The sequence below is a fragment of the Bombina bombina genome, chromosome 9 (assembly GCF_027579735.1).
Source record: "Bombina bombina isolate aBomBom1 chromosome 9, aBomBom1.pri, whole genome shotgun sequence".
NCBI classification, from domain to species: domain Eukaryota; kingdom Metazoa; phylum Chordata; class Amphibia; order Anura; family Bombinatoridae; genus Bombina; species Bombina bombina.
In genome coordinates, this window is record NC_069507.1 from 218,206,511 (window position 1) to 218,227,850 (window position 21,340).

At 44.0% G+C, this 21,340-nt stretch overlaps 1 protein-coding gene across 3 annotated transcripts in view; it reads right to left on the reverse strand.

The window, feature by feature from the left end:
* PLEKHA1 (pleckstrin homology domain containing A1) overlaps positions 1–20,927 on the reverse strand; it is a 127,700-nt gene extending 106,773 nt beyond the window's left edge. For all 3 annotated transcript variants that reach the window (XM_053692626.1, XM_053692628.1, XM_053692629.1), the window contains exon 1: positions 20,829–20,927. The gene's annotated coding sequence lies outside the window, so the exon portion shown is untranslated. The remainder of the gene's footprint in view (positions 1–20,828) is intronic.
* Between the last annotated feature and the right edge of the window lie 413 nt (positions 20,928–21,340).

The following is a 21,340-nucleotide window of genomic DNA, read 5'->3' on the forward strand; positions in this document are numbered from 1 at the left end:
CTGCAGCGTTTGCCGCACTAAGCGCCCCAGGCCGCCCACGACAGAACGCTATTTTATTAATGAGGTGATCTTAGCCAATAGCATGCTAGCTATCTGGCATAATGCTAGCTGGGGCACACAGCTATTGGCTATTAGGTGTAAACATCACCTTATTGAAAAAATAGCATTCTGCTGTGGGCGGCCTGAGGCACTTATCAAGGCGAACTCTGCAGACAAAGGAACTTTCAGCATGTAGTATTTTAAACTTCATGACTGAAAGTCCCCATTATTTGTTGCATTGGTAAATCCTAGCATTTCACAAACGCAAGGATTTACTATCACTTTAAGTAATACAATTATAATTTTCCATTTTTCTCTCTAAGTATTGAGCTTTGGTTTTCCAGACTAATATAAGATAAGGAAGCAAGTGTGTGTACACATAGTGATAACATAATGAGATCTGATATTACCTGAAGCTTAACCCATTTTAATAGGCTGTGGTTTCAAAGCACAAAACCAGCTACTTCAGATACACAAACCTGAAAATGCAATTTCTCATACACTTTAATACTCTGCAGCTGGTATAACAAGTCATAGAGCATTAAAGGCACACTTAACTCAAAATTTGTGATCGCCTAAAAAGATAGATAATCCCTTTATTACCCATTCCCCAGTTTTGCACAGCCAACACGGTTATATTAATACACTTTTTACCTCTGTGATTAATTTTTATCTAAGCCTCTTCTGACAGCCCCCTGATCACATGACTTTTTATTTATTATCTTTTGACTTGCATTTTAGCTGCGTTGTGCAGAACCCACGGGCGTGAGCTCAATGTTATCTAAATGGCCCACATGAACTAGCAGCGTCCTGTTGTAAAAAGGTAATAAAAACGCATGTGATAAGAGGCTGTCTATAGAGACTTAGAGGTTTAAATGTTATACAGTATATTAATATAACAATATTGGTTGTGCGAAGCTGGGGAATGGGTAGTAAAGGCGTCATCTATCTTTTTAAACAATAACAGTTTTAGTGTTGACTGTCCTTTTAATATAAAAACAATTTTACAGTGTATTGTCCCTTTAAACAAAACTCTTGCATCAGTCTTCTGTTAAAGGGACATGAAACCCAAATTTTTTCTTCACGATTTAGAAAGAGCATGCAATTTTAAACAACTTTCTAATTTACTTCTATTAACCATTTTGCTTCATTCTCTTGATATCCTTTGCTGAAAAGCATATCTAGATAGGCTCAGTAGCTGCTGATTGGTGGCTGAACATAGATGCCTCATGTGATTGGCTCACCCCTGTGCATTGCTATTTCTTCAGCAAAGGATATCTAAGGAATGAAGCAAATTAGATAACAGAAGTAAATTGGAATGTTGTTTAAAATTGTATTATCTACCTAAATCATAAAAGAAATATTTTGGGTTTAGTGTCCCTTTAAGGGTCAAAGTTTTTCACAACTCTACAAACAGGTGCTTCTATGCATTTTGTTGGAAAACTTCAGAGGCAACTGTGCCTTCAACACCTTCCAGAAGACTAATGTGGTAAGTTTGTTTATAGTAAATATGCCAGTTTAATTAAAATGTCTCTAATCTTTATAAAAAGCATACAATGTGCTGATCACAATCTACTGTTTAATAATTAATCAGCATATTAACGGCTGCAGATGGGATCAGAATCAGCCGTTTTCGTTGTTTATCAGAAACATTTTTTTTCATAAAAGGATAGGAAGATCAAAACTGAAATGTGCCTAGGAGCATTTCAATTTGAAATAGAAGCATTTTTGCATTATACTTTCAACAGCAAAAATGCTTCTAGTAAAATCTATTACTGTTTTTCAGCAGCATACGCACACATGCAGTATTCAAACACCAGAAAGCTGGCTGTAGTGTAATGCATCAGCAAAGACTTCATTTGTGTCATACAAGCCACTGCTGACTCTGAAAAGGTGTGGTGTTTGAATGCTGGTGCATGGGCCATCATAGCATATGTGCATATGCTTCCTAATACAGTAATAATAACTTTTACTACAAGTGTTTTTGCTAATGGAAGTAGATTGCAAAAATGCTTTTTTATTGGAATGTACCTATGCATATATATTTCAATTTTGATCATTCTATTTCTTAAAGGGACACTGAACCCAAATGTTTTCTTTTGTGATTTAGATAGAGCATGCAATTTTAAGCAACTTTCTAATTTACTCCTATTATCAATTTTTTTTTTCGTTCTCTTGCTATCTCTATTTGAAAAAGAAGGCATCTAAGCTTTTTTTATTGATTCAGTACTCTGGACAGCACTTTTTTATGGGTTGATGAATTTATCCACCAATCAGCAAGAACAACCCAGCATCTAAACTTACATTTTTGCATTTCAAATAAAGATACCAAGAGAATGAAGAAAATTTGAAAATAGGAGTAAATTAGAAAGTTGCTTAAAATTTCATATTTTATCTGAATCACGAAAGAAAAAATTTAAATGGTTGAGAGAAAAAAAAAAAAAAAATCAGGCCTAGCACCCCAAAAATTTGTCAAATTGAACACTTATTTCCCGTGGCCAAATCACAGCGATATTACCCACCACCATATTGGATTATGTTAGAAAGCAACGTCACCAAACAGATACAAAAGGTTATCTTCTCAATCAATTAAAGTTCACACAAAAAAGGCACTTCTACAACAAAAAAGCATAATCAACAACCAAAACGCACATGGCCACTACACCGATAATGCCCCTATTCAGATCCCATACACACATCTCACAACAGGTCACCTATTAGCATCAGTTGTGAAACACTAATAATAATACTATATAATGTATACAAGAGATGGAACTGACCCTCTGAGTGACTAGGTCATCATCAATTAGATTGTTTGGGCAAGAAAAAAAAAAAAAGGTGACCCAGGAGACTTTAATAACTGAATTGCAATAGAGAAATTAAGGTTGTATAAAATGAGATAAGACTGCCCATTTTTGAGCCAGCAGCAGTTATACCTGTATAATAATAATAATATGTATTTATATCTAATTTACAAAGGCAAGGTATCTAGACTTAAGTCAGATAAATAACTTCCAGGATTGCCTGCAAGGTCTATTTGAAAGATTCTCAAGATGTTGTCAAAACAAGAACACTATATTGGGATCAGCTGGAAAGTCCTAAACATGCAAACCTTGGTTTACACAGGACAAATGTAGAGGTGACTGAAATGAAAAACTAGAATGTAAAAACATAAAAATCTGTATTTTCGTACACTGTTTTATTTTAAACTAAATTGTATTATCAAACTCTATTAAAACACAAGGTCATACAACCAAGCACGCTCTTCTGCTGTTCCAGATTAAGACAGGTACATGGAGGGAAAGTATATATCCTGCGTCTGATTGGCTCTCTGGACATCTTTTTTGGAGTGACAATGTACTGACAGAAATCGTATTACATTGAGCAATTTTGGATTAAATTTTTTCCCACATTATGCAATTAAGTATGTAAAACAGAACTAATCTGAGTTATGAAAAATAATTACATGTTTAACAGAACAAGTCACAACTATCCTCAACCAAATCTGAAATCTATGATACACAGTAACTGACAACAACTGCCTAAAACTGTCTCACTCCAGACAAAAGTTTTGCTATTTTAAAATCACTTAAAAATAATCACTGCAATAATCATCATCCCCTGGAATAATTACTCAAGTCTTATTGGCAATTTGCATAAAATTTCTCTTAATGAAAGCAGAAATATTCTTGAACTAAATTACCAAAAACACCGTCTTCCAGAAATGCTGACATGGGATAAAAAGGTCTTATGTCATGTTCTGTCATTCCTACAAAACAGGTGTTCTGACAGATTAGCCAATTCCGTCACTTCCGGTGACGTGGAATCAGCCGTTTGACCGCAAACTCAACCACTGCGCATGCGCTCCTCCATGTCACCGCATTTGAATCGCTGCACGTCACTGCCTTGTTAATGAGATTATATATTATATATATACACACATACACAAACGATGCACTGCAATTCCCCCATCTTCACTATCTTTTATGAAAATGGCAGGGAAATGCAGTATATATGTGTGTGTGTGTGGTTAACAAGCAATTCCATTGCCATTTGCTACCTCTCTAGTGGCAATTGGAATGCGGTGACACATGTGCAGTGGTTGAATTTGTGGTCAAACAGCTGATTCTACGTCACAAGATTTTTAACGATAAGCGCCGTTCCTCCGCCCTCCATATTGCTCAATTGATTGACAGATGACCAATCTGCAATCTATTAATCATTGTTTCCCCCCCCCCCCCTCGGTGCGCTCAGCCCCTTTGCACAAACATCACACCCCGGCAGGGAAACCACGGTTAGTGGATTGCAGATTCGTCTTCTGTCAATCAATTGAGCAATATGGCGGACGGAGGAATGGCGCTTAACGTTATAGCATTTAAAGGTAAAAAATCTCAGAATATCAGTATATAGTACAAATTTGATGAATGAAAGTCTCACTTTTTCAATTCTATCCTATGGCATATGCGAGTACGGTCAACTTTACATTCACTTTAACCCTTACTGTAGGTCATTATTTTATGTATCTATCATGGCATGTAAGAAAACTACATCAAAACATGTGTGGGGGGGGAATGTATGTTTTCATCAAAATTTTATAAAGAAGGTTGTAAACAAATGTGTGTTTTTTTGTTCTAAGCACTATAGTTAAAAGAAGAAGGGGTTATCCTTACATAAATTAGGGCCTTTGGGAATAGTTATACTTTGACGTGCACATAGGGGCTTCCATGAGACTATACTCAAATAAATGCACATTTACTCATGCTAGGTTAACGCCTTAACGACCAAGGAAGTACGCCACACGTCCTCAAAAAAAATACAGTTAATGACCGAGGACGTGTGGCGTACGTCCTTGGTCTGGAAAGCAGCTGGAAGTGATCCTGCTCGCTTCCAGTTGCTTTCCGGTTATTGCAGTGATGCCTCGATATTGAGGCATCCTGCAATAACCTTTTTTAGCAATCCGGTGCAGAGAGAGCCACTCTGTGGCCCTCTCTGCACCGGACATCACCGGCTAAATCCGTTGGTGGGTGGGAGCCGGTTCGGGAGGCGGGTGGCGGCCATCGATGGCCCTGATGATGTGTAGGGGGGCGGGATCGTGGGCGGGGGTGATCAGAGGCGCGCATGGTATCGCGCGTGCACGGGAGGGCGGGGGCGCGTGCACGGGGAGGGAGGGAGCGAGTGGGAACCGCTACACTACAGAAAAATTATGTATTAAAAGTTTTAAAAAGTAGTTTTATTTATATAAAAATACATTAGTCAGGGGGTGGGGAAGCTACACTACAGAAAAAGAACATAACAATAAAAAAAAAAAAAAAAAACATTTCTCTTGCACACTGGGTACTGGCAGACAGCTGCCAGTACCCAAGATGGCCCCCAATAAGGCAGAGGGGGGGTTAGAGAGCTGTTTGGGGGGGGGGGGGGTCAGGGAGGTTGTGGGCTATGGGGGGATCCTACAAAGTAGCATATGTAAATATGCTTAAAAAAAATATTTATTTTTTAAAAAAAAAAAACCTTTTATTTTAGTACTGGCAGACTTTCTGCCAGTACTTAAGATGGCGTGGACAATTGTGGGGTGGGGGAGGGAAGGGAGCTGTTTGGGAGGGATCAGGGGGTCTGATGTGTCAGGTGGGAGGCTGATCTCTACACTAAAGCTAAAATTAACCCTGCAAGCTCCCTACAAACTACCTAATTAACCCCTTCACTGCTAGCCATAATACACGTGTGATGCTTAGCAGCACTTAGCGGCCTTCTAATTACCAAAAAGCAACGCCAAAGTCATATATGTCTGCTATTTCTGAACAAAGGGGATCCCAGAGAAGCATTCACAACCATTTGTGCCATAATTGCACAAGCTGTTTGTAAATAATTTCAGTGAGAAACCTAAAATTGTGAAAATTTAGCGTTTTTTTAATTTGATTGCATTTGGCGGTGAAATGGTGGCATGAAATATACCAAAATGGGCCTAGATCAATACTTGGGGTTGTCTACTACACTACACTGAAGCTAAAATTAACCCTAGAAGCTCCCTAATTAACCCCTTCACTGCTGGGCATAATACACGTGTGGTGCACAGTCGCATTTAGCAGCCTTCTAATTAGTAAAAAGCAAAACCAAAGCCATATATGTCTGCTATTTATGAACAAAGGGGATCCCAGAGAAGCATTTACAACCATGTATGCTATAATTGCATAAGTTTTTTGTAAATAATTTCAGTGAGAAACCTAAAGTTTGTGAAAAAAATTGTGAAAAAGTGAACAATTTTTTTTATTTGATCGCATTTGGCGGTGAAATGGTGGCATGAAATATACCAAAATGGGCCTAGATCAATACTTTGGGATGTCTTCTAAAAAAAAATATATACATGTCAAGGGATATTCAGGGATTCCTGAAAGATATCAGTGTCCCAATGTAACTATCGCTAATTTTGAAAAAAAGTGGTTTGGAAATAGCAAAGTGCTACTTGTATTTATGGCCCTATAACTTGCAAAAAAAGCAAAGAACATGTAAACATTGGGTATTTCTAAACTCAGGACAAAATTTAGAAACTATTTAGCATGGGTGTTTTTTGGTGGTTGTAGATGTGTAACAGATTTTGGGGGTCAAAGTTAGAAAAAGTGTCTTTTTTTCCACTTTTTCCTCATATTTTATAATTTTTTTTATAGTAAATTATAAGATATGATGAAAATAATGGTATATTTTGAAAGTCCATTTAATGGCGAGAAAAACGGTATATAATATGTGTGGGTACATTAAATGAGTAAGGGGAAAATTACAGCTAAACACAAAAACCGCAGAAATGTAAAAATAGCCTTGGTCCCAAACGGACAGAAAATGGAAAAGTGCTGTGGTCATTAAGGGGTTAATCACCTGACAATTAAAGGAAGGAGTCTCTAGCATAAGTGTGCAATCAGCGGCTTCGCTAGCTTACGAATATGGAAGGCAGCGGCCATTAGCGGCCTTTGCCTCTTTACGGAGCCAGATTTCATCTTGTGTATGCACTTTCACAAAAATAAAACGAGAGGCCACCTTCTTCCGCATTTGTCAGCTAATGATGAGTCTTAAAGCGCACATCTAGTCTAGGCCTTTCTAATAGCCTATTATAAGTGCCTCCAAACCCACTCATTAACCTGTTGAGGACAAGGCCATTTTTCAATTTCTTACCCTTAAGGACCAGGGCTATTTTTACATTTCTGTGATGTTTGTGTTTAGCTGTAATTTTTACTCATTTACTATACCCACACATATGATATTATATACCGTTTTTATCGCCATAAATGGACTTTCTATAGATACCATTATTTTCATCATATCTTATCATTTACTATAAAAAAATTTTTATAAAATATGATGAATGGAAAAAAAAAAAAACCACAACACTTTTTCTAACTTTGACCCCCAAAATCTGTTATACATCTACAACCACCAAAAAACACCCATGCTAAATAGTTTCTAAATTTTGTCCTGAGTTTAGAAATACCCAATGTTTACATGTTGTTTGCAAGTTATGGGGCAATAAATGCAAGTAGCACTTTGCTAATTCCAAACTTTATCAAAATTAGCGATAGTTACATTACAACACTGATATCTGTCAGGAATCCCTGAATATCCCTTGACATGTATATATATATATATATATATATATATATATATATATATATATTGTAGACAACCCAAAGTATTGATCTAGGCCCATTTTGGTATATTTCATGCCACCATTTCACCGCCAAATGCGATCAAATAAAAAAATTGTTCACTTTTTCAATAATTTTAGGTTTCTCACTGAAATGATTTATAAACAGCTTGTGCAATTATGGCACAAATGGTTGTAAATGCTTCTCTGGGATCCCCTTTGTTCAGAAATAGCAGACATATATTGCTTTAGCATTGCTTTTTGGTAATTAGAAGGCAGCTAAATGCCGCTGCGCACCACACTTTTATTATGCCCAGCAGTGACGGGGTTAATTAGGTAGCTTGAAGGGTTAATTTTAGCTTTAGTGTAGAGATCAGCCTCCCACCCCCTGATCCCTCCCAAACAGCTCTCTTCCCTCCCCCACCCCACAAATGTCCCCGCCATCTTAAGTACTGGCAGAAAGTCTTTTTTTTTTTTTTTTTTTTTTTTTTTTAATATATATATTGAGCAGTCTGCCAGTACCCACTTTTAAAAATAAAATGCCCTTTTTATTATAGATATTTATTTTGCTGTAGTGTAGCTGCTCCCCCTCCTTGTGTGTAGATAAGAGAAAGGGGGGGCTTTGCGAGTAGCTCCAAAAGCACCCCCCGGATGACAACACATGATTTAACTGGTCACTCAAGAGCGGGGTAAAGTGCTGCACAATCACTTACTTGTACAACAATCCATGCTGGCAGCAGATGAGTAGAATCCACTACTTGCAAATTCAGATGGACACTTTCCCTAGCTGGTAACTGTCTTTGTTCACCATATGATAAATAGGGTAGTATGTGTTTAACCTCTTGTAAATCGGCTAAACACATAGGTAAGTCCTGCTTGGGAACAGCAGTTCTCTGTGGTCCAAAAGGGACTTTAGGCGTTTAACCCATTTTGGGGGATTAAACACATACAATTCCAGGTGAGAAGTTCAAAAACTACATGTTTTAACAATTCAGAGCTTGTCATTTTTCACTACAATGTCCCTTTAAAAAGTTAGCTGCCAGTACTGAAGAAATGGTTCATGGATAGTAAATCATGCTTATACTTCACCAACTGATGTGGTGAGCTAAATTTGTTCAATTACATGCTGGTAGACAACAGTTATTCAGAGTCATACAATCACGATTTCCCAGCAGTCTTTATACAACTATCCACCAAATCAACTAACATTGCCCTGATCCTTGTTACACTCCTGATCGACTACACGTTTGACAACCCAGCAACTGATACTCACTGTACCAGTAACACCAGTGGTCTCTATATTTCCTGATCTGCATATTTATAAAGCAAAGAACAGTGATGCATGATTTGCGTTGTAGCACCTGTAATCTAAATATGTGTGAGTGTGTATGTGTTTTTTTTTAATTAAATGCTAGCAGCTGAAGTTCAATCCCGGGCAATTCACCTTGGCCTTACAAGCCAGAAAAGTCTTAAAAGGGACACAAGTCAAAATTAAACTTTCATAATTCAGACAAACAATTTTAAGAATTTTTCTGATTTATTTCTATTATCAAATTATGCACAATCTTTTTATATTCACTCTTTTTGAGGCACCAGCTCCTACTGAGCATGTGCACAAGCTCACAGAGTATAAGTATACTAGTCTGTGATTGGCTGATGTCTGTCACATGATACAGGGGGGGCAGAAAATGGGAGGGGAAAAAAAGAAACATTTGCCAGAAAGAAAATCTTCTGCTTTTGTGAAATTGCATTGTCTTTTTATTATGCACTTGATAATTATACAATTCTTTTGTATTTAGTGGTCATTTAAAAACAAAGTAAACATGAATAATTTTAACTTAAAAAGGGACAGTCTACTCAAAATTAAAACTTTCATAATTCAGATATTGCATGCAATTTAAAACAGCTTTCCAATGTACTTTTATCATCAAATTTGCTTTGTTCTTTGGTATTCTTTGTTGAAAACTAAATGTAGGTAGGCTCATATGCCAATTTCTAAGCCCTTGAAGGCTGCCTCTTATCTAAGTGCATTTTGACAGTTTTTTACAGCTAGACAGTGCTAGTTCATGTGTGTCATATAAATAACATTGTGCTCACTCCAGTGAAGTTATTTGTGAGTCAGCACTGGTTGGCTAAAATGCAAGTCTGTCAAAAGAACTAAGATAAGGGACAGTCTGCAGAGGCTTATATACAAGTTAATCACAAAGGTAAAAAGTACATTAATATAATAGTGTTGGTTATGCAAAACTGGGAAATGGGTAATAAAGGGATTATCTATCTTATTAACCCCTTAACGACCAAGGACGTACGCCACACGTCCTCTAAAAAAAATACACTTAATGACCGAGGACGTGTGGCGTACGTCCTTGGTCTGGAAAGCAGCTGGAAGCGATCCTGCTCGCTTCCAGCTACTTTCCGGTTATTGCAGTGATGCCTCAACATCGAGGCATCCTGCAATAACCCCCCTTGGCCATCCGATGCAGAGAGAGCCACTCTGTGGCCCTCTCTGTACCGGACATCGATGGCCGGTTTCATTGGTGGGTGGGAGCCAGTCTGGGAGGCGGGTGGGCGGCCATCGATGGGCTGTATCATGTGGAGGGGGGCGGGATCGTGGGCGGGAACGCCGGGCACGCGCGCGGGCGCGCGCAGGGGTAGGAAGCGGGTGGGAACTGCTACACTACAGAAAAGTGATGGGATTAAAGTGGCAGTGATTGCCAAATTTATTTACATATATGTGAATCTAAGAGATCTGGGAGGGGTGGTGGGTTGGTCTTTTGGGGGGGGGCAAGCTACACTACAGAAAATCATTAAAAAAATAAAAATAAAAACATATTTTACTATAAACTGGGTACTGGCAGACAGCTGCCAGTACCAAAGATGGCTACTAATAAGTTAGAGGGGGATGGGTAAAGAGCTGTTTGGGGGGTATCAGGGAGGTTGGTGGCTAAGGGGGGATCCTCCAGAGCAGCATATGTAAGTATGCCTTTTTTTTTTTTATTTATTTTTTATCAAGGATAGCTTTTTTTTTAGTACTGGCAGACTTTCTGCCAGTACTTAACATGGCGGGGACAATTGTGGGGTGGGGGAGGGAAGAGAGCTGTTTGGGAGGGATCAGGGGGTGTAATGTGTCAGGTGGGAGGCTGATCTCTACACTAAAGCTAAAATTAACCCTGCAAGCTCCCTACATGCTACCTAATTAACCCCTTCACTGCTAGCCATAATACACATGTGATGCGCAGCGGCATTTAGCGGCCTTCTAATTACCAAAAAGCAACGCCAAAGCCATGTATGTCTGCTATTTCTCAACAAAGGGGATCCCAGAGAAGCATTTACAACCATTTGTGCCATAATTGCACAAGCTGTTTGTAAATGATTTCAGTGAGAAACCTAAAATTGTGAAAAATTTTACTTTTTTTTTTATTTAATCGCATTTGGCGTTGAAATGGTGGCATGAAATATACCAAAATGGGCCTAGATCAATACTTAGGGTTGTCTACTACACTACAATAAAGCTAAAATTAACCCTACAAGCTCCCTACATGCTCCCTAATTAACCCCTTCATTGCTGGGCATAATACACGTGTGGTGCGCAGTGGCATTTAGCGGCCTTCTAATTACCAAAAAGCAACACCAAATCCATATATGTCTGCTATTTATGAAAAAAGGGATTCCAGAGAAGCATTTACAACCATTTGTGTCATAATTGCACGAGCTGTTTGTAAATAAATTCAGTGAGAAACCTAAAGTTTGTAACAAAATGTGTGAAAAAGTGAACAATTTTTTTTATTTGATCGCATTTGGCGGTGAAATGGTGGCATGAAATATACCAAAATGGGCCTAGATCAATACTTTGGGATGTCTTCTAAAAAAAAATATATACATGTCAAGGGATATTCAGGGATTCCTGGAAGATATCAGTGTTCCAATGTAACTAGCGCTAAGTTTGAAAAAAAGTGGTTTGGAAATAGCAAAGTGCTTCTTGTATTTATTGCCCTATAACTTACAAAAAAAGCAAAGAACATGTAAACATTGGGTATTTCTAAACTCAGGACAAAATTTGGAAACTATTTAGCATGGGTGTTTTTTGGTGGTTGTAGATGTGTAACAGGTTTTGGGGGTCAAAGTTAGAAAAAGTGTGTTTTTTTCCATTTTTTCCTCATATTTTATATTTTTTTTATAGTAAATTATAAGATATGATGAAAATAATGGTATCTTTAGAAAGTCCATTTAATGGCGAGAAAAACGGTATATAATATGTGTGGGTACAGTAAATGAGTAAGAGGAAAATTACAGCTAAACACAAACACCACAGAAATGTAAAAATAGCCTTGGTCCCAAACGGACAGAAAATGGAAAAGTGCTCTGGTCACTAAGGGGTTAAACAAACATTTTCAAGTAGACTGTCCCTTTAATCTTAGATATAGGCAGGGCCACCATCAGGAGGGGAATAGGGTGACTCCTGTCATGGGCCCAGTGGTCTAGGGGGCCCCATGAGGCAAGCACACCTATTTAAAAAAATATATATTTTTTTATTTTTTACATTTTGGCAGCCACTAGAGGGCGCTACAGCAGAGTGCTATTGAGCGTCGGAAATATCATTACAAGGAGTAAAGCATTAGCATTTGAGAGGATTTCTGAGTGTGCACTAAACTAATATGTACAGTGCGAGACAGATTGCTCAGTGTTTGAAATGAGACAGGTTAGCTTAAAGGGACACTGAACCCAATTTTTTTCTTTCATGATTCACATAGAGCATGACATTTTAAGCAACTTTCTAATTTACTCCTATTATCAAATTTTCTTTATTCTCTTAGTATCTTTATTTGAAATGCAAGAATGTAAGTTTAAATGCCGGCCCATTTTTGGTGAACAACTTAGGTTTTCTTTGCTGATCGGTGGATAAATTCATCCACCAATCAAAAACTGCTGTCCAGAGTTCTGAACCAAGAAAAAAAGCTTAGATGCCTTCTTTTTCAAATAAAATAGCAAGAGAACAAAGAAACATTGATAATAGGAGTAAATTAGAAAGTTGCTTAAAATTGCATGTCCTATCTGAATAACAAAAGAAAAAAATTGGGTTCAGTGTCCCTTTAACACTGTTCAGTTTACACTACAGCTAACTTAATTTTGAAATACATACAAACAAGCCTAAATCCTGCATTTAACCAGATCTATTGGTATGAGACTGAGTACAACAGCTTATGGTTCCACCAAGGCCATATAGAGTACAGCATTTTCAAAATCCATAAGTACAGCTGACAGATGGGAACATTTGTACAACAGATTTAAAGTGGTGCTCTTGGTTGGGGAAAATGGGGGGGACCCCAAACATATGTCAACCTTTAAAAGGTACTTTTCTTCATCTACCCATTCTGACAGATCAATAAATGTACAATTTTGAATTCACAGAAGTATTTTTGTTTGCACATTTACAAATATGATTCTGTAAAAAGTGATCTCTTAATTTCTGCTATTTTTTTTATCATGCATGTCACACACTGTTGATTTAGGGGATGGAAATGTGCAGAAATGTTACCTCCTGTGAGTGTCTGTATTTATTTCTATGTGCTTTTGTTTGCATCTCTATGAGTGTGTATGCATTTTCTTTTTCTTTGGGTCTCTCTGTGAGGGTTTGCGTGCCTGTCTTTGTGCATTTTCTGTGGATGTTTTTGTGAGGGTGTATATATATATATCTTTGTGTGTATGTGCAAGTTTGTGTGTGTTTGCCTTTATAGGATATTTTGACCTTACTACTAATTATTCACATCTTTCTACAGACTTTGAGACTAATGAGACCTTTCCGAAAGTCACCAATCCACCACTTAAGCTTTAAATTATTGTTTAGGCAGTTTAGGGCCCTTCCTTTCAGCCACTGGATGCTGTTGTCATCATATAGTTGGCCTCTTCCTTGACAAAAAGATAATCAGAACTCCATATTTTGTTTTGTAAATCTCCATTTTTGACAAAACTGTAGTCTACCTCATTACTTGTCAGGTCAATGTAAACAAGTGCCGAGTGTCTGTGTGGGTGTCTGAATGTGTTTGTTTCTTTGCGGGTTTGCTAGAGTGTCTATATGTGAATCCTTATGTGTGTCTGTGTGTTAATACCTTTACAACATTTCCAAGTTTTACTGCACTTAAGAAAAAAGTGCATGGGGGGGGCTGATCAATGGTTAAGTCAGGGGCCCCAAAATTTCTAGTGGCGACCCTGGATATAGGGGTAGATTTAACATAAGCTGAACGTCAGTTGCAGGTTTGCTCTTTTGAGTCTGCAACAAATATTTATGAAGCAGCATTTAAAACCACTGCTTCCTAAACCCCCCTGGACTGGATCGGACTATAGTGTAATGAAAACCTTTATTGTCTTTAAAACATGATATGCAAAGCAGCCTTTAAATAGTTAACTTCTACCTTATTAACGTATGTCCTTCAAGCCTCACTTTTTGGTTTATTTTTATCAGCGAGTACAGCCAATGAAAAAACTAAGTGTACGTCTCATTATCTCTGCAATGTGCGTACCACTGGTTATTTTGGGATGCAAGTATGCAGGGCACATCTGCATCAAGAAAGTAGGGTTACATCCTAAGAAGCAGGATGACAATTAGAAGGGGGAAAAAAACTGGTTCAGAAGGGGTCTTGCAGGACCCAATAAAAAAGGTAAACTGTAAATATCTAGGGGCTGCTTTGCATATCGTGCATAAGGGTTCAAGGAACACTCATTTTAAAGGGATCCTTAACTCAATTTTTTTTTTTCGTGATTCAGATAGAGCAATTTCTTTCTAATTTACTCCTATTATAAATTTTTCTTCGTTCTCTTGCTATCTTTATTTGAAAAAGAAGGCATCTATGTAAGGAGACAGACAATTTTTGGTTCAGTAACCTGGACAGCACTTATTTATTGGTTGGTGAATTTATCTACCAATCAGCAAGAACAACCCAGGTTGTTCACCAAAAATGGACCAGCATCTAAACTTACATTCTTGCTTTTCAAATAAAGACAACAAGAGAATGAAGAAAATTTGATAATAGGAGTACATTAGAAAGTTGCTTAAAATCGTATAATCTATTCTATCTGAATCACAAAAGAAAAAAAAATTGGGTTCAGTGTCCCTTTAGGTTTAAAATATTCATCATTACTATTTCCCTTTAATATTTCTTGCACTTGAATCCTAAAGCACCTTGCACATAAAAATTTGAAAAGCTGGTTATTTTAAGTTGTATCACTCAATATATTGCTTTAAGATGGGGTTTTCCCTGGTTGTAAAACTGTATCAGCCTTTCAGCTCAGCACCTTAGATATCACAGCACTATGAGTTCGCTAAGTGAAAATAAAAAATGTACTGCCACATGAAAGGGAGTGTCTTTATGTTTATCATGTCTGTCTATTACGGGGGTGTCAAATCAGCAAGAATTTCTGGATCTTCTTGCACGAGAGTATTAAACAGGCTTGGACATTGTCTTGTTTGTGACTTTTGAACATCAAGTTTTGACACTACTGATCTGAGGGAACAGGGCTCTCTTCTACTGTGTTATTGTTACTCAAGTGGTCACTTTCTTTCTGGGAACCTCTTTTAGAATCTCTCTGTGGAAGTATTTTATGGTCCATGGGAACTGGTCTCTGCTGTTCGGAAAAATCAGTGTAATTACTGTTGTTTGTGATGCAAATCGCTCCTTCCTGCTAAATATCCCTACCTGTGGGTTACATTTTTTGCTATGGTTGTCTCTGGGCAGAGATTTCTTTATTGCTATCAAGTCCAGGTACCCAGGAGCAGATTCTCCTTTTGTTGTTAAGTCCATTAGGTCCCTGAGTACAGGAAAGGTATTTTGCTATCAGTTCTTGTATGTACAGAGATTTGTAGCAAGAGAGGAACCTGCACTCACGCACAAGGAGTAAAGCAAGATAGAAGCAGCACTCATGGGCCCTGCCTTTCCAGGCCTCCCTCTGGCTTTGGCTGGCTGTGCCCGAAGGCAGGCCTCCCTCTGGCTTTGGCTGGCTGTGCCCGAAGGCAGGCCTCCCTCTGGCTTTGGCTGGCTGTGCCCGAAGGCAGCCTTCCCTCTGGCTTTGGCTGGCTGTGCCCGAAGGCAGCCCTCCCTCTGGCTTTGGCTGGCTGTGCCCGAAGGCAGGCCTCCCTCTGGCTTTGGCTGGCTGTGCCCGAAGGCAGGCCTCCCTCTGGCTTTGGCTGGCTGTGCCCGAAGGCAGCCCTCCCTCTGGCTTTGGCTGGCTGTGCCCGAAGGCAGCCCTCCCTCTGGCTTTGGCTGGCTGTGCCCGAAGGCAGCCCTCCCTCTGGCTTTGGCTGGCTGTGCCCGAAGGCAGCCCTCCCTCTGGCTTTGGCTGGCTGTGCCCGAAGGCAGCCCTCCCTCTGGCTTTGGCTGGCTGTGCCCGAAGGCAGCCCTCCCTCTGGCTTTGGCTGGCTGTGCCCGAAGGCAGGCCTCCCTCTGGCTTTGGCTGGCTGTGCCCGAAGGCAGGCCTCCCTCTGGCTTTGGCTGGCTGTGCCCGAAGGCAGGCCTCCCTCTGGCTTTGGCTGGCTGTGCCCGAAGGCAGGCCTCCCTCTGGCTTTGGCTGGCTGTGCCCGAAGGCAGGCCTCCCTCTGGCTTTGGCTGGCTGTGCCCGAAGGCAGGCCTCCCTCTGGCTTTGGCTGGCTGTGCCCGAAGGCAGGCCTCCCTCTGGCTTTGGCTGGCTGTGCCCGAAGGCAGGCCTTGCTCTCTCTCTCTGGATGTGCCCGAACGCATGCCTCTCTCTCTCTGGCTGGCTGTGCCCGAACGCATGCCTCTCTCTCTCTGGCTGGCTGTGCCCGAACGCATGCCTCTCTCTCTCTGGCTGTATGTTTCCAAAGGAATGCCCCTCTCTCTCTCTGTGTCTCTAGCTGTCTGTGCAAAAAAAATGCATACCCCTCTCTCTCTCATTGGCTGGCTGTGCCCGAAGGCAGGCCTCCCTCTGGCTTTGGCTGGCTGTGCCCGAAGGCAGCCTTCCCTCTGGCTTTGGCTGGCTGTGCCCGAAGGCAGCCTTCCCTCTGGCTTTGGCTGGCTGTGCCCGAAGGCAGCCCTCCCTCTGGCTTTGGCTGGCTGTGCCCGAAGGCAGCCCTCCCTCTGGCTTTGGCTGGCTGTGCCCGAAGGCAGCCCTCCCTCTGGCTTTGGCTGGCTGTGCCCGAAGGCAGCCCTCCCTCTGGCTTTGGCTGGCTGTGCCCGAAGGCAGCCCTCCCTCTGGCTTTGGCTGGCTGTGCCCGAAGGCAGCCCTCCCTCTGGCTTTGGCTGGCTGTGCCCGAAGGCAGGCCTCCCTCTGGCTTTGGCTGGCTGTGCCCGAAGGCAGGCCTCCCTCTGGCTTTGGCTGGCTGTGCCCGAAGGCAGGCCTCCCTCTGGCTTTGGCTGGCTGTGCCCGAAGGCAGGCCTCCCTCTGGCTTTGGCTGGCTGTGCCCGAAGGCAGGCCTCCCTCTGGCTTTGGCTGGCTGTGCCCGAAGGCAGCCCTCCCTCTGGCTTTGGCTGGCTGTGCCCGAAGGCAGGCCTTGCTCTCTCTCTCTGGATGTGCCCGAACGCATGCCTCTCTCTCTCTGGCTGGCTGTGCCCGAACGCATGCCTCTCTCTCTCTGGCTGGCTGTGCCCGAACGCATGCCTCTCTCTCTCTGGCTGTATGTTTCCAAAGGAATGCCCCTCTCTCTCTCTGTGTCTCTAGCTGTCTGTGCAAAAAAAATGCATACCCCTCTCTCTCTCATTGGCTGTCTGTGCCCAAAGGCAGGCCTCCCTCTCTCGGTCTGTGAGAGCTGATTTCTCTTTTTATCAGTCTAAATGATAGCAGTCTCTAACAGAAAGTTGGGGTCTCTGACAAGGAGCAGGGGTTCCTTGTCCTATCTGTCAGTCTCTGACAGGGAGCAGGGGTCCTTTGCCCTTGCTGTCCATTTCCGTCAGGGGGCCCTCGCTGTCCGTCTATGACAAGGAGCGGGGGTCCCTCTCCCTCGCTGTCAGTCTATGACAAGGAGCGGGGGTCCCTCTCCCTCGCTGTCAGTCTATGACAAGGAGCGGGGGTCCCTCTCCCTCGCTGTCAGTCTATGACAAGGAGCAGGGGTCCCTCTCCCTCGCTGTCAGTCTATGACAAGGAGCAGGGGTCCCTCTCCCTCGCTGTCAGTCTATGCCAAGGAGCGGGGGTCCCTCTCCCTCGCTGTCAGTCTATGCCAAGGAGCGGGGGTCCCTCTCCCTCGCTGTCAGTCTATGCCAAGGAGCAGGGGTCCCTCTCCCTCGCTGTCAGTCTATGACAAGGAGCAGGGGTCCCTCTCCCTCGCTGTCAGTCTATGACAAGGAGCAGGGGTCCCTCTCCCTCGCTGTCAGTCTATGACAAGGAGCAGGGGTCCCTCTCCCTCGCTGTCAGTCTATGGCAAGGAGCAGGGGTCCCTCTCCCTCGCTGTCAGTCTATGACAAGGAGCGGGGGTCCCTCTCCCTCGCTGTCAGTCTATGACAAGGAGCGGGGGTCCCTCTCCCTCACTGTCCGTCTATGACAAGGAGCGGGGGTCCCTCTCCCTCGCTGTCAGTCTATGGCAAGGAGCAGGGGTCCCTCTCCCTCGCTGTCCGTCTATGACAAGGAGCGGGGGTCCCTCTCCCTCGCTGTCAGTCTATGACAAGGAGCAGGGGTCCCTCTCCCTCGCTGTCAGTCTATGACAAGGAGCAGGGGTCCCTCTCCCTCGCTGTCAGTCTATGACAAGGAGCGGGGGTCCCTCTCCCTCGCTGTCAGGAGCAGGGGTCCCTCTCCCTCGCTGTCAGTCTATGACAAGGAGCGGGGGTCCCTCTCCCTCGCTGTCCGTCTATGACAAGGAGCGGGGGTCCCTCTCCCTCGCTGTCAGGAGCAGGGGTCCCTCTCCCTCGCTGTCAGTCTATGGCAAGGAGCAGGGGTCCCTCTCCCTCGCTGTCCGTCTATGACAAGGAGCGGGGGTCCCTCTCCCTCGCTGTCAGTCTATGACAAGGAGCAGGGGTCCCTCTCCCTCGCTGTCAGTCTATGACAAGGAGCAGGGGTCCCTCTCCCTCGCTGTCAGTCTGTGACAAGGAGCGGGGGTCACTCTCCCTTGCTGTCAGGAGCAGGGGTCCCTCTCCCTCGCTGTCAGTCTATGACAAGGAGCGGGGGTCCCTCTCCCTCGCTGTCAGTCTATGACAAGGAGCGGGGGTCCCTCTCCCTCGCTGTCAGTCTATGACAAGGAGCGGGGGTCCCTCTCCCTCGCTGTCAGTCTATGACAAGGAGCAGGGGTCCCTCTCCCTCGCTGTCAGTCTGTGACAAGGAGCAGGGGTCCCTCTCCCTCACTGTCAGTCTATGACAAGGAGCGGGGGTCCCTCTCCCTCGCTGTCCGTCTATGACAAGGAGAGGGGTCCCTCTCCCTCGCTGTCAGTCTATGGCAAGGAGCAGGGGTCCCTCTCCCTCGCTGTCCGTCTATGACAAGGAGCGGGGGTCCCTCTCCCTCGCTGTCAGTCTATGACAAGGAGCAGGGGTCCCTCTCCCTCGCTGTCAGTCTATGACAAGGAGCGGGGGTCCCTCTCCCTCGCTGTCAGTCTATGACAAGGAGCGGGGGTCCCTCTCCCTCGCTGTCAGTCTATGACAAGGAGCGGGGGTCCCTCTCCCTCGCTGTCAGTCTATGACAAGGAGCGGGGGTCCCTCTCCCTCGCTGTCAGTCTATGACAAGGAGCAGGGGTCCCTCTCCCTCGCTGTCAGTCTGTGACAAGGAGCAGGGGTCCCTCTCCCTCGCTGTCAGTCTGTGACAAGGAGCAGGGGTCCCTCTCCCTCGCTGTCAGTCTATGACAAGGAGCGGGGGTCCTCTCCCTCGCTGTCAGTCTATGACAAGGAGCAGGGGTCCCTCTCCCTCGCTGCCAGTCTGTGACAAGGAGCAGGGGTCCCTCTCCCTCGCTGTCAGTCTGTGACAAGGAGCGGGGGTCACTCTCCCTTGCTGTCAGGAGCAGGGGTCCCTCTCCCTCGCTGTCAGTCTGTGACAAGGAGCAGGGGTCCCTCTCCCTCGCTGTCAGTCTGTGACAAGGAGCAGGGGTCCCTCTCCCTCGCTGTCAGTCTGTGACAAGGAGCAGGGGTCCCTCTCCCTCGCTGTCAGTCTATGACAAGGAGCAGGGGTCCCTCTCCCTCGCTGTCAGTCTATGACAAGGAGCGGGGGTCCCTCTCCCTCGCTGTCAGTCTATGACAAGGAGCAGGGGTCCCTCTCCCTCGCTGCCAGTCTGTGACAAGGAGCAGGGGTCCCTCTCCCTCGCTGTCAGTCTGTGACAAGGAGCGGGGGTCCCTCTCCCTTGCTGTCAGGAGCAGGGGTCCCTCTCCCTCGCTGTCAGTCTGTGACAAGGAGCAGGGGTCCCTCTCCCTCACTGCCAGTCTGTGACAAGGAGCAGGGGTCCCTCTCCCTCACTGCCAGTCTGTGACAAGGAGCAGGGGTCCCTCTCCCTCGCTGTCAGTCTGTGACAAGGAGCAGGGGTCCCTCTCCCTCGCTGTCAGTCTATGACAAGGAGCAGGGGTCCCTCTCCCTCGCTGTCAGTCTATGACAAGGAGCAGGGGTCCCTCTCCCTCGCTGTCAGTCTATGACAAGGAGCAGGGGTCCCTCTCCCTCGCTGTCAGTCTATGGCAAGGAGCAGGGGTCCCTCTCCCTCGCTGTCAGTCTGTGACAAGGAGCAGGGGTCCCTCTCCCTCGCTGTCAGTCTATGACAAGGAGCAGGGGTCCCTCTCCCTCGCTGTCAGTCTATGGCAAGGAGCAGGGGTCCCTCTCCCTCGCTGTCAGTCTGTGACAAGGAGCAGGGGTCCCTCTCCCTCGCTGTCAGTCTATAACAAGGAGCAGGGGTCCCTCTCCCTCGCTGTCAGTCTATAACAAGGAGCAGGGGTCCCTCTCCCTTGCTCTCAGGAGCAGGGGTCCCTCTCCCTTGCTGTCAGGAGCAGGGGTCCCCCTCTCTTACTGTCAGTCTATGAAAGGGTGCTGGGATCACTCCTTTACTGTCAGTCTATGACAGGGAGCGGGGGTCTCTCGAGCTATCAGTCTCTAGCAGGGAGCAAGTCTCTAGTTGTCAGATCTCTGAAATAGAGCAGATTTCTCTGATGCTGTGAATTTCTGTGAGGAAGCAAGTCTGCATCTCAATTATCAATGGCTCTGTTTTCCTGAATAAAACATATCTGCCTATGTAAGTCACTCGTTTACCGTCTCTCTCACCTGTACAGTGCTGTCTCATTGCCGTACGACCGGTGTCTCCCCAGCTAGTACACACTGCCTGTAACGTCACATCCCGACCACTCCCTCTCTACCAGTACCCTCAGTCTGCCACCCTAAAGATGGCCTCTGAGTTTACACCATCAACCAATCAGTGTTTAGCAGACTCGTGACGTCGCTATCCCGTCGTCCTTCCCTTTGCGTGACGACCTGAGCTAAATTATGTTGAGGTGAGGTGACTATGTGAGCTGCTCACCGGTACCGGGGAAACATTACCGTGTGCTCGTTAGAGTATGACCGAGCAGGGTGTTACTGCAACAAGGAAACCATTCGCCGCTTGCTGTATATCCCAACACAGTGAGCTGTGCTCAGCACCTCTAACGAGAAAATGATTCGGAATGACAAAGCGAATCATTTAATATACGAAAATAAAGATTATACCTGCGCCACTTGTATATGGGTGGAATTTATAAGTTGAGAACCGATCCATCAGACGTTAATAATACAGTTTATAG